The sequence below is a fragment of the Sparus aurata genome, chromosome 19 (genome assembly GCF_900880675.1).
Source record: "Sparus aurata chromosome 19, fSpaAur1.1, whole genome shotgun sequence".
NCBI lineage: Eukaryota > Metazoa > Chordata > Actinopteri > Spariformes > Sparidae > Sparus > Sparus aurata.
In genome coordinates this window covers 23,112,455-23,126,327 of record NC_044205.1, presented here as the reverse complement: position 1 = coordinate 23,126,327, position 13,873 = coordinate 23,112,455, and the positions used below count along the sequence as shown (strand labels likewise).

Genomic DNA, 13,873 nt, shown 5'->3' with positions numbered 1-13,873 from the left:
CATCACCATGTCACGCGTGATTTCCGCATATAATCGCAGTAGAATTGGAGCTAACTGGAAGTTGAAAACATGACAGAGCCGACTGCAGAGCGCTGCTGGCTCAGGCGTGTGTGAGCTGACCAATCGGAGCAGACGGGGGGGCCTTAAAGAGACAGGAGCCGAAACAGACTGTCTCAGACTGTTGTACGAGAAAACAAATGTGTTTTTTGAGCATTAAAGCATGTAAACCTTTTCCAGAAGTCACCTTAATCAAAATCCTACACCTGAAACTCAGTAAAATATGTTTCCTTTAGAATAAAAACTAAAATTGCACTAAAACATGCTGGATCTGCCTGAAGCTTGCATTTTTACATGCATCGTTTTTTTGTGAAAAACAATCAAAGGACTTTGAATATGTAAATAAATCATAAGGTTTTCCTGCAGAAATAAGGGATGAATAAATAATGGTAACCTCGTCTCCCTGTTGTATTTCAGTTTGATATCAGAAGTATTCACACACATTTGTTTGAACTTGTTGTTACGGGGGATAACCCAATTCAGCCACTGTGACAGGCTCAGGAAATAAACCAATACAGGACTGTACGACAGCTTTAAAGAAATTCACCTTAGAATATTCACGATTATCTCGACTCTGATGATGAAAATTCACCACGATCTGCGTTAAAATCTGTGATCGTCCCATCCCTACTTACAAAAGAAAGCCCGACACCTGAAGCCTGACAGAGAAACTATTCAGATTGGTGCAAGCAAAGGCTTATGAGCTTCTGTTGGGTGAGAACTTTCCGGACTCATCTCTCAAAATAATAAAAAGAAGCTTCAGCGACGCTGCCGTAGCTCAACGAACGCAACGCAGAGGTGCTGAGAAACACGCGATAATCACTCAGACTCCGGGTTGTAAGCCATGCCCTCCGCTGAGACTACACGACATGTATTTACTCATGTTTGCATGTCCTGCAGCACAGCAATAATCTGGAGTTAAACCTGCCTGGTGGAGGATTAATTCACTCTAAGTCCTCCTTTAGTCCCGTCAGTGGCTCTATTCATTTCCTGCAAAATCAGATGTGACAAATCCAAAGAGTTATTTATGAATCTGGGCAAAAGCCGATTTGAATTTGTCCAGCAACAAGGAGGGCACTTATACTTCACCCCATGAGATATATATATATATATATATATATATATATATATATATATATATATATATATATATATATATATATATATATATATATATATATATATATATATATATATATATATATATATATTACATACATTGTAGTGCGGATTGTGGTTATCATCCTGTTTCCCCCAAACTTGGTGGCACAGAATGGTGCAGCTTAGAAAAGAGACGCCTTCTGCAGCAAGAGGGAATTTTGTAATCTCAGCCTCTCTGAGTCGATGCATGGATCGGAGTTTTGATAGTTTATCTGCGGTGTGGAGGAGGAAGGGGGGAGCGTTACAGTCATTACAGTGCATCCTTCCGAGGGAAACCTGAGTGCAGCTACTTACATTTTATTCCTCGGCGTGGAGAACACGAAGAGAGCACACACACACACACACAAATCCTTGTTGTTGTTGGTTTGTTGATCGTGTCACTCGGTTATTTTTTTATGAAGCAGATGGGATCAGATGAGTTAACCTTCAGGTAACATTGGTGTAAAGATGTGCCTCCTCTAATGAGCCACTCTGGCTCAGCCCTGTGCGAAATAACACGTCAGCCACAGGTGCATATTTCTGTCACCTCATTCTTTATTGTAAATACATTAAAACGTCACTCATCCACTTAAAATATATATATGTGTGTATATATATATATATATGTATGTATACCTGCAAAAGGGAAAATGTCTGTTCATCCTCGTTGACACAGAAAACAAAAAAAAACGCATTGAAACTCCCCCAAGAATCAAAACTCCCCTCGTCCACCCAGCATCATCTAGTCAGAAAGAAAGGAAAAAAATGCCAACATCCGAAAAATACTTGACACTGCCACCAGCCAAAAGTATAATGAAATCGCCCCCAAAAAAGAGAGAGAGGTAGAAACACAAAAAAACAAACCAACCTGTGAGCTCAGCTGCAAGAAAAGTATCACGTTAAAAGGCTTTTAAAAAGGACTCCTTCTCATAAAGAAAAGAAGAGAGAAGAGAGAGGGGGGGACACAAAGTCAAAGCAAATGAGAAAGAGTGTGTGTTGTGTGTGTGTGTGTGTGTGGTGGGGGGGGATGAGGGAGGTCGCGGATCGGATCATCGGCGACGATCACCGACACACCAAAATCACAAAACTCGAGAGGCAACAAACAACACTGCGAAAATGCAAACCAAAGCACAGCAGACAGCAAAAGTCGACACAAAACCAAAAAAAAATTTCAAAATAAAAAACCAAAAACAAAACCAAAAAATGTCAAAGATGTTTTTTTTTTTTCTCTCTCTCTTTTCTTTTTTTCAAAACCCACCAATAAATGTTGTTGCAAAAAATCTCACATCTCAAACAAAAGCTGCCGGGCTCTCGACCCCTCGAAAACAAAACTGCAAGCAAGTCAGCACGGCCGTGTTTCTGTTTCCCTCTGTCTCTCTCAGAGACCCGACACCGCACACCCTGCCGGCACTCTCTCCATCAGCACCAACTGCATGTTAAAAACTTGAAGCCTGCATCGTAGAAAAACGCTCCCAAACCACCACGTCAAACCGCTCAGATCTCTCAAACACCAGCAAAAGGAGGAAAAACCAAAAAGAAAAAAAGAAAAAAAAAAAAAAAAAAAAAAGAGAGGAGAAGGGGGGAGGCAAATTGAAAAGACAAAAAAAAATGCTTTTTTCACAAAAAAGCCATTTGGAAAGGTACTCACCGAGCGGGGAGTAAAATGTTGCGATAAAAATTGTGATATGGCTCAAAATACAGTATGGCGGTGCGAGCCGAAATGCTGTGCCTTTTTTTTCTCTAGATCTCTGCCTCCAGCTCTGTCATGTGACTCACTCAGCCCGACTTCCAGCAATGAGAGGAGCGCAGCGTCGAACAGCTGATGCTGAATGCTCTCCTAACGGCTCGGCTCTCTCCAAAAGTAAAAAAGAGGTAGTCCTTATCATCCCACAGTTATGACTGAGCTGCTTGTGTGTTTTGCCTCCTTCTGCTTCTCTCTCTCTCTCTCTCTCGCTCCCTCTCTCTCTCTTTTTCCCTCGGTTTTTAAAGATGCAGAGCTCACACGGTGTCAGCGCCGCGTCCGGACATGCTTTCATTTCACACACACGCACGCACACACCTGCTCCTGTGTGAGGGATGGAGTGGTGGTGGTGTGTTGGTCGTATGTGCGCGTGGCACATTTAAGAGACACATAACTGCATCAAACTGTGAACATAAGCAGTCAGGACACACACACGCAGTAACAACAACATGGCTCTGATATCACGCCAGAGCTGTCCATGGTGCTGAACCTTAAAGATGCACCATATGGATTTTTATTTTCCGAGCCCATACGATGACCGATAATTACCCGAGTCTCATGGCTGATATCGATAAGTCAATCGATGGTAAACCAAAATGTAAGAAAGGCGTAGATGCAGTGAGCAAAGCTGGTTTTATTTGATATTCCATAGCTGCGGTAGGATTTTGTGGTTGAACTTGAACTTGTCCGTCTTCACACCAGTGACGACATGCGTGGCTCGTGTGTAAGATACAGATAAATATAATGATAGACGATGATAGAAAGAGACATTTTTAAAGCGTTAAAAATGTAAGAAAAGCTGAGATGCAGTGAGCAAAGCTGGTTTATTTGATATCCAGCTGCGGTAGGATTTTATGGTTGAACTTGAAGTCTTTTCCCCTCTTGCGGCGTCTTTCTTCAACACCAGTGGCAACATGCGTGGCTCTACACCGGTGCAGCAGTTCAGCGCTGCGAAACAACTGTGAATAAAGGTGCCGATACGACGAAACCGATAATTACCTGACTCTGATAACAGAAACCGACATCATCATGTTTTTCATGCACAGAAAAGCATTTTAACAAAGTCAGGAAGGCGAAGACGCAGTGAGCAAAGATGGTTTATTTGATATTCGATAGCTGTGATAAGATTTTATGGTTGAAGAAGACACGCGTGACTCTGCACAGGTGCAGCAGTTTTGGCGTTATGGGTCCTACTTCTACTGTGTGTGGACGCTGCACTCGTTAAGCCAACAAAAGCAATTTGGCTTTTTATTATCGGCTACAATTTCTTCATCTGCCGGCAAAAGATAATTAGAATTTTCCGTTTTTGGGCCCATGATCTACCTGGGCGATATGTATATTGTGCATCCCTAGCGAGCAAACAAAAGCATGATGTATACGCTGTGTAAAATAAGTATATGATGAGTGTATAGATTGAAATAGAGGCACAGCGCTGATATTACACATCTCTGTCCACGGTGCTGAAACAGAATACATCGCAGAGAGGACGAGCAAACAGAAGTATCACACTGATGACATCAGCCAGCTCCGTCCATCATTACAAACAACAGCATCCTCTCCTGTGCCCCAGCTGCGTACTACTTACTAATCCTAAGCAGGCTAGGAGGTTAGAAGTATGTGCAAAAATAGTTGGGATGCCTACTAAAAAAATATTGTTTTGATGCAGGAAAATAGAAGAGATGCTCAGAGGTGTTCAAGTGCTCCAGATCAGTCTTTACAAAAGTCTCTGTCTTGTCTGGAATCTGAATCTGATTCCCTCCGGGGACATGACTGTATTGAAAAAACTGTTTGATACATATGTACTTCATGATGGTTTGTACAGGAAGACAAACAACCAAGACAACTTGATGCTTGCACAGGATTTTCTTTTATTGTGTTCAGGTGGAAGGAGATTTGAATAAAGATGCTTGAGTTGATTATCAGCTTGGAGAACTGTTTGCGTTCTCCACATTTTATTGTGCATCATGCATTGTGGGACTGACGCTGGTCTGGAGTGTTGACTCTCGGTCTTGGTCATGACACGGTCTCTGTGTAGGTGGTCTTGACTACAACACTGATGCTCACAGCTGGAAAACATTTAAACAAACTGTGGATGATAAAACAGCTTTGTAACCAACCCAGAATGCTTAATTCTTTGGGAAAATCATTTTTCTCTCCATTAGTGGAGATAATTGTCAGAAAGCATAATGTCTTGTTCTAGATGACAGTTAAATAATACGTCAACTCTGTCCATGGTGCTGAAACTGGACAACTGTAGCTCAGTCGGGAGAAGCACTCTAATATCATGGCAGCGCTGTCCTTGGTGCTGAAACTTAAAAAATCTGACAAAAAAAGGAATAGGATCAGGCTCAGCCCGGCTCTGTCCATGGTGCTGAAAAGTAATACGATGAGAACGATCAAACGAGAGTAAAATCAAAACAAACAATAGCATCCTTTACTTTATTCCAATTGCACAATGCTGACTAATTCAAAGCAGGCTTGAAGATTGATAATATACACTGAGTAGTCAGGATGTGTGCTAAAAATTGTTGACAACAGAGGAGTTGGAAAATCGTTTTTGCTTCTACTAGTGGAAGAAGCTGCTGAACCGGCAGTGACACACTGAAGTCACAGTTTATATGGTACACACTGTATGCAATAAGCACATAGTATGGAATAGAGGCAAAGTCTGTACTTCTAATAATACGCAGCTCCGTCCATGGTGCTGAAAGTGCAGCTAAAATTAGAACAAACAATAGTATCTTCTGCTGTGTCCCAGTTGCATCCTACTTACTAAATTCTGAGCAGGCTTGGAGAATCAGAAGTGTGCGCAAAATAGTCAGGATGAGCGCTAATAGTTGCTGCTTTTGTAAATCTCCTTTTGATGCAAAAAAATGGAAGAGACGATGGTTAAGACAGTTTTGTGAACAACTCGGAAGCAAGTAAATAACCTGGTTTGATTGTTAGAATTCACAGTATCATTTATAGTCCCAATAAAACAGTGAAGTAAGACAGTTTGTATCATACACACTGTCTGAAGTGAGTGTGTAATGTAGAATGGAGGCGCAACTGTACCTCTAATAATACTTGGCTCTGTCCGTGGTCCTGAAACAGGGAAACAACAGGATCATACCTCTAATAAGATGTCACTGCGACAACAAGCAACACTATCACTCAGCCCAAGTGTAGGTACAATTAGCAAAGACAATAGTGTCCTTCTCTGTGTCCAAATGCATACTGCCTACTCACTTACATCGATGCTGTGCTGCTAATGATGGTAAAGCTCACCCTGCAGTGTGATATTATGATTATATAACTGTTACCAACACAGTAACAGATGAAATCGAAATGTATTCATTTTTTGGGGCAATTAAAAAAGAAGAAGAAAGACATACTTTTTGCCAGTCTCCATGGAAATACTGCACACATGGGAGTCTGAGTAACGAGTGGAAGTCAATCGGTGACGTTGGCAGACTCCTGTGTGCGTTGAACCTAGCTGTACTCCAGCGAGTAGGTCGATCCCCGAGTGACGATACAGCAACAGAGGCGATTTCCAGTCCCTGCTGAGTCAGCCCTGCGCTGATGTTTATGTTTTCTAGTGATCGTGGGATTTCCCAAAACTGAATAAACACCGCATATATAACTGCTTAGCTGGAAAATGAGATGCTGAAATGAAGATGCTCTCAGCTGGAAAACATTTAAAGGGATTGCAGATGACGGTGAAACAGTGTTGTGAATGACTCAGAAACAAGAAAATGGCCGAATAAGTCTCTCTGTGAGTGGAGTGTAGCTGACAGTGACCTTGTAAAGTTGCATTTTGGTTGACATTCTTTCTCAAGATGTATCATTCCCTTATATATGAAAATAAGACAATTTGTAGAGCACATACTGTATATAATTAGTGTAAAGTATGGAGTAGAGGCACAGCTCTGTCCCTGTTCAGGATATTTTAGTTAAAAGCGTCGTTTCAGCGTTCATCTGTAAAGAAACGTTTAGAAACCAACATGGAAAATCTCCTCAAAAACCCTCAATTAGAGAAGTTTGGCACAATTTGGAACAAACAAACAGAGGCATTATGGTCCGCGCCAACTGATTCACTTACTCACAACACAAAAGGATTCATGTGTCGGACTGCATAATGTGTCAGACTGATTTAAAAAAGGGAAAAAAAAGAAAGAGGTTCAGAAACGTCCGGGGTAATTCGTCTAATGTGGCAGTCATTTAAATACACATTACAGTCTGAATACTGAATGCATGCATAGTGTTTTCCTCAGTTAGTGAGAAGCCGCTTTTAACATGCATTATGTAAATGTCTGAGTCGCACTCATTAACTCTCACTACTCTCCGCTTCAAAATGGTGGACTTTCTATGAAGGTGGAATTTAATTGTGACAGATTTCAGACAGATTCCCGCATTTTTTTCAGTAGCATGAACAGGGCAATGAAGAATATGACACAAATAAACTCACAGCAGTCGACCGTGCCTGAAATCATTCATGTGTTCACTCTTCACTCTTCATTACATGTGGGATTTTATGTCGAGGATGTTATTGTGTGTCAAATGGTAAAAAAGAAACTGGCTTCTAACAGCAGCTGATTAAATTTAGCATATTCTTCTAACTGCTTAATGCACAATGCTAATTGCTTCGTAGCACTGCTGACATTGTGTTATGGATTATTTTTAGCCCACCATATGGTATATGCTTATACAATGGCCTGGGTAAATATGAAATTCTGATTGGCTGCAGAGAGTCAATTAACTCCTGATATACAGACATCTATGGAGCCACTCAAGTAGTTCTCAGTGAAACTGTTCAAATTAATGCACCACAGACTGTAGCGAACATGAGTGGTGCCTGCCTCAGCCGGCTGCAGACACCTTATGTAAGAAATGAAATGAATAAAAAAATTAATATCTTACTAATTCTGAGTGTAGTCCTTCAGTGCAACCTTAACACAAGAAGTGACACAAGTGATCAACTCATGTACCATCCACTGTTCAAAGCACTATGTCAGGCTGACTTTTTATCTCCAAAGTGATTAAAGGTGTCCCACAAGGATCAGTAATACTCCCTCTCGAGCTGTTTTTGTGGTGTCATAACCAGGTCTATTCTCTTTGGACCTGGGAATATTTCTAGTAGGGGTGTGCCAAAATATCGATACTACGATATATTGCGATATTTCGTCTTGAGGTACGTTATCGATACACTGGTGCCAAATATCGATATTTAAAAATGTAAAAAAAATAAATAATATATTTTTTTTTTTTGTTTGGGCCCACCACCACCACCCCTCTTCAGAGGACAGCTTTATCTTTATTCAAACATAGGTATACAACCAAATAAAATTTAAAAAATGGTTTAAGTAGCTCTGAAACCCACACATATAGATATTTAATGATAGTTGTAGTCAGTGTGTGTGTTAAGAAGAGACACTGTGCAATACACTCTTTGTTTACTTGGCTGTCATTCATGTGAAATTGATTGACAATGTTTTGTAATTCCTGTGAAATGGATTCAGTGCAGTCAATAAATTCTGAATTTCTTCAGTGACACAGATATCGTGATGTATCGTGGGTGAAATTTCTTGCAATATATCGATTATCGCAGAATCGCTGTATCGTGATATTATCGTTATCGTGGGCAAAATATCGTGATAGTATCGTATCGCGAGGTACCTGGTGATACCCAGCCCTAATTTCTAGCTTTATTTGTGGTGACACAAAGCGACTATCACCATTTGTGATTGTGGTCACTTATACAGGTATTTTAAGCCAAACCATGGTGTTCTTATAGCCCTAACCATCATGCTAATAAATTAGACTTTTCACGTCCAATGTGATGACAGGTGTCCCGCAAAGATCACTAATAGGCCCTCTGTTATTTACGGTTTACTGTCAACCGTATGCAACGTGCCTGACTTGAATCTTACCAGCAAAACTAACATAATTAGCTCTCTGGCTAATAGCTGAGCTCAATGAGCTGAGCGGACTAGTTTATCTCCTGTTGCTTAGCAGTCGTAGCTAAGGTTCGTCCTGTTTACTGGAGTAGTGTGCAGTGTCTCCGTTGCTTAAGAACCTTATCGTATTGTAATGACTGTTTCAGGTATTAATCAAAGTCTCAGGTGTTGCAAATGGAATTAGTTACTGCTTGGGAAAAACTTAAATCACACAACACACGGAAACAAATAATGGTCTGATTTTTTGTCTTTGGTAAGCAACCACTTGATGTGTCCGTGATCAGGGATTAATGGACGACAGTCGACAGTCGCTGCAATGTTACAAATTGGCAAACACACTATCAAATGAACAACACAGCAGCAACTGACTGATGGGCATCACATGCTCTCTGTTAATACCCCTCATCCCTGTCCATAGTGCCTGAACCATGCATTATGTAGAACAATCTAATCTTAGTATCATGATCTCATCGTCACCAGGCCTTTAAATGGAGGGATTGTAGTAAATGTAGGACAAATGCCAACCAGTATAATTCTTGAGTCACTAAGCCCCTGTTCATGCAACTGGAACTTAAAACAGACAACATGGACGTTGTCCGTCTCTGTCCAGTATACTGAATGTGCATCGCCAGTGTTCAGTCGTCACAGAGAGACACTGCATTAATTTATTCATGCGTGGCCCAGAACCCGGCGAGGTGCCTCTCTCCTGGTAGGTTTTAATGGCATTTTGAATTCATACCACCTACACGAAAACCTGCTCTCTTTCCCTCTCATTTGTTAAATAAATTCACCTGAGAAATGTAGGTTATTGCAGATTGCACCAGACAGGAAAGTAATAATGTGTTATTGATGCATTAGCATCTGACTGCAGTTGTCAGACAAAATTCCCTACAAGTTCATGTAACACGCGGCGCTGGAGACAACTGTCACCATCGATTCATCACCGCCGTGGCTGGTGCACTGTCTCCACCTTAAGCACTGTCTAATTTAATTTTCCTTCCAGATCACATCCAAGCCCTTGGGAGGCACAATGTAAAACACTTTACAGTCTCGAAAGAATACATCGGGTGTCCAAGAACGGCGATCAAACTTTTCCTTGAAGCGGAATCCGGCACGTTATCACTGAGCGTGTTTACCTCTTCCTTTCATTTGGCCGTCAGAGCTTATTAAGCCGTCTAGGCAACACACTGTACTGCCCTGTTTTTTTTTCTAAATTTTTGTCTATCTCATTTGGTGCTCTGTGTCAACAGTGTCATAGCACATTGGTCTGTGTGGCTATAAAGTAAACGTGACGGCCAGCGTCTTGCCTTTGCAGGACACGTCAGGCTGTAATTATCGATGCCTGGGGGTGTCGATGACCTAACTCGCTGTCAATGAGGAAAAAGCTGCAGAGCCGTAACTTAAGACCCGGGTGGTAAACAGGAAGAGATTGGCGACAACACATGGGCAGAGCAGAGGGGACAAAGAAAAAGATGCAATTAACCAGCAGCCGGCATCATTCCTTATAATCCAATACCTGCGGCTGATGCGTGACGTCGTTATCAACAAACGGTCAGTCGTTTTAAAATCAACCTTTCTCCCACTTTTAGTGCAGCGTAACTTTTAATGGATGCTGCGCGAGATCTACAGCTAAATAAAGAATTTATCATCCGGCCCGACATGATTTATACATATGTGACCGTAAACTCGGGAGATGCTGTCATGTTTACTGCGATACACACTCTGGTTTCAGGCCCGCGCTGTTTATCAGACACGCCAGTGCATCAGAAATAGACTCGCAAGGTTAAAGGAATGCCCTTTATGAATATCTGAAATAAGAAATATCAATCATATCAACCTCTTGACGCGGGCTCTTTGGACAGGATAAGCTGCCCCTGGGAATACACAATCAAAACACACATTTGCGGACTAACCTGAACCTGTTCGACGCTGATTGTTTGGCAAATTAATTAACACATGCAGCAAAACGGAGCCGTGATTCATACCTCTGGAATGAAACCCCCATTAGTGTAGCACGGTGAAAGGGACCACTCATCGCCTCTGGCCATAAAGAGCCAATCAGAGGCAGAGCTCATAACATGTGGGCTTTTGGGCCTCTCCACGCATCCACAAGTATTTCCTCTCGAGGTGCATTAATCGATGCGTGTTAGTTCATTATGTATTGGCTGGAATCAAGTGCAACATGCAGCAACACAGAAAATAGGGGGAAATAAACTTAATGATGAAAATAATGATTTTCATTGTGTTACTTAAGGAGGCCTGCAGACATTTCCAGCCACAATTGTGGTGTTATAACCAGGTGTTTTTTTCAAGAGAGCTGTGGATAGTTCTGGTCAAAATTATGTCGTCGAAGTCAAGTGTTTTCTTAAGGACATGTGGGGACGTTTCCAGTAGTCTTTGTGGTGACTAAAAGCGGCTTCTTTTCACTGGCAGTCGACCCAAATCTCTATCCATGATTGTGGTCACCTGAATATCTATTTTAAGCCAAACCATGATGCTATTAAATTAGATTTACACTTTTCACCTCAAATGTGATGACAGGTGTCCCGCAAGGATCAATAACAGGCCCTCTGTTATTTACGGTTTACTGTCAACCGTATATGATGTTATCGACTTGAATCTCGCTAGCATAACATTAGCTTTCAGGCTAACAGCTGAGCAGAAGGGTTTAATGAACTGAACTAACTAGTTTATCTCCTGTTGCTAAATAGTAGCTAAGGTTCGTCCTGTTTACTGGAGTAACAGTGTCTTCATTGCAGTATAACCTTTTTGCACTGTAAAATCTCTAGCCATGATCAAGGTGACTAAAACAGGAATTTCAAGCCAAAGCAAGATTTTTGATGTTTTTCTCACTTTAACCAAGTGGTTAGGGTCTTGTGTTAATCTAACCAGAACATTAGCAAAGCGAGAGAAATGCAAAATTCAACCTTAACAAACATTAAAAAGTGCTTTTGCAGAAACGCACTTAGCTAATGTTTATTCTGCCAATTAGTGATGAAAAAAAAAAATAGTATTACACGTGGAACAAATGCAAAATAAAATAGCTTTACAAGTAGTCCAAGGCCTGGACTCTTTTTATCATCATATGTCCCTTTATTCATATTGTTATTGTGATATTTTGTGTTAAATTAGACAAACTTTCTATAACATACAGTCAAAGGAAGCTAATCCGGCCCCCCACACAGTTGAGTCCCACTTTAATGTCTGGTGGTAATGCAACACAAAAACACTATGGACTGAATTAATTTCCTTTATTAAAGCAATGGAGGAGGATTTGTATTCTTTAATTACCATTTTGTCAAGGAGTCTGCAGAAAATGGTGCAGGATATTCTAATCAAAACTAAATGGAGTGCGCACACATAACAGTAAGGGGATTTAATGCTCATTACAATAAATGGGTTACATTTACAAATCTAGAGCTCGAGGTGGAAGGATTATATCGAATAATTCCAAATGAAAACATACTTGAAAGCTCCCTTTTTTTGGCCTGTGTTTGCTAATATCACAGTTGGAAACAGGTTTATTGAAATCATTGCAGGGGAAGCTTTTTGTCACCATTATGCATATTTTAAAGGACGGTAATGTGTTTGTGTGGGCTGGGTCACTTAAAGAAATGTCAAGCCACGCATTTGGAGGCATTCATTGGTGGTTCTTGGCATTCATTCATTCTCATTCTCCCCTCGGTCGCTGTCAGTGGATGCACTGTGTCCGAGCTGACTGACCCACAGCAGCCTGTTGGGACATGAGGCAGGCTTACTGACATGAAGAGCAGTCACCCTGCAGAGAAGCCTCGTGTTTGACTCTTAGAGGTCTTACAGATATGTCGACTGAAACCATCCGCCTCTGGAAAACCAGTTTTCAGACCGACTGTGGAAGGTCTACTTGAGGAAATGACTGCTAATGCTGGCAACACAAACGCAACATGCCTTAATGTGTGCAGCTTTTATTGTGAAGCGCTCACAGACCACGCAGTGCATTCATGTTCATCAGAAATGCATATTCAGCAAATTTCTGCCGACGGATGTGTTTCAGACATTGCTAAAGGAGTGAGAAAGGCATTACACCAAACTCCTCCGTGTCCCGCTGCTGTGTGGAAATCCACTTGCAAAGCGTGCACAGCATGAAAACAAATCACGGTTGCTCGCGGCATTATTGACTGACTTGTTTATTACAGCGATGGGAGCTCGTTTGGCAGCTCTGTAAATATATTTGCGAGTGTGTCAGCTGTTGTACTTCCTAAATAAAGTAGCAGCCGGGCGTCAACCTCCTGCGCCCGGAAATGAATACCAACGTTGGTAGTGGTAGTCTGGTGCTAAAAACGTTTTAGTCTATATGGCTTATTTCCACATTCCACTACAGAGGGGTTGAAATTTTTTTTTTTAAATGGACTTAAAATACTCAGATTTATGCATAATTACAGCTCACAGCTAACCACTAGCCGACCAGCTAGCTCGCTCGGCTACACCATGCTCAACCCTATTGCCAATTATTGGATTGAGTTTATTTTGAATCCAGTCTGCAAGTTGTAACGTGTTCTTCGGCCAAATACAAATACTTTTTGTGCAGGAAATGTGAACAGTACAGTATTCAAATGTAAGATCTACCAAGACCACTTAAACATGAAACCGATGTCACCTTTTGGAGTACCTTTTTTGGTTAACTTTAACACATCAAGTTAGATTTACAGACGTACCAGGGACTTAATGAGTTATATTAGCATATAGAAACCAAGTTGGAGTTACAGTTATGATGATTTCAAAGTCTGATGTTTAGGTAATGTTCTGGTTTGACAAGAAAAATGTTTAATTGAGAAAAAATATGGTCATTTCCTCAATGATAATTAACACCTCAAACAGACAATTGATAGTCAGCTATATATTAATTACTTTGACATTTGAATCAGAAGAAACAGGGTCACTTTGCAGTTCATCATAAGAGAAAAAAGAATAACATTTAATAAAATAAAATATATATGTGCTTTATTATAGGCTATGTAAT

General features: G+C 41.0%; 1 protein-coding gene across 6 annotated transcripts in view; it reads right to left on the bottom strand.

Annotated features, from left to right (window-relative positions):
- ralyl (RALY RNA binding protein like) overlaps nucleotides 1-3,144 on the bottom strand; it is a 122,600-nt gene extending 119,456 nt beyond the window's left edge. For 2 of the 6 annotated variants that reach the window (XM_030397560.1, XM_030397566.1), the window contains exon 1: nucleotides 1,834-3,143. The gene's annotated coding sequence lies outside the window, so the exon portion shown is untranslated. Of the gene's footprint in view, nucleotides 1-1,833 lie in introns of all 6 variants that reach the window. The other 4 variants (XM_030397561.1, XM_030397564.1, XM_030397562.1 and 1 more) reach the window with 4 other exon arrangements.
- Between the last annotated feature and the right edge of the window lie 10,729 nt (nucleotides 3,145-13,873).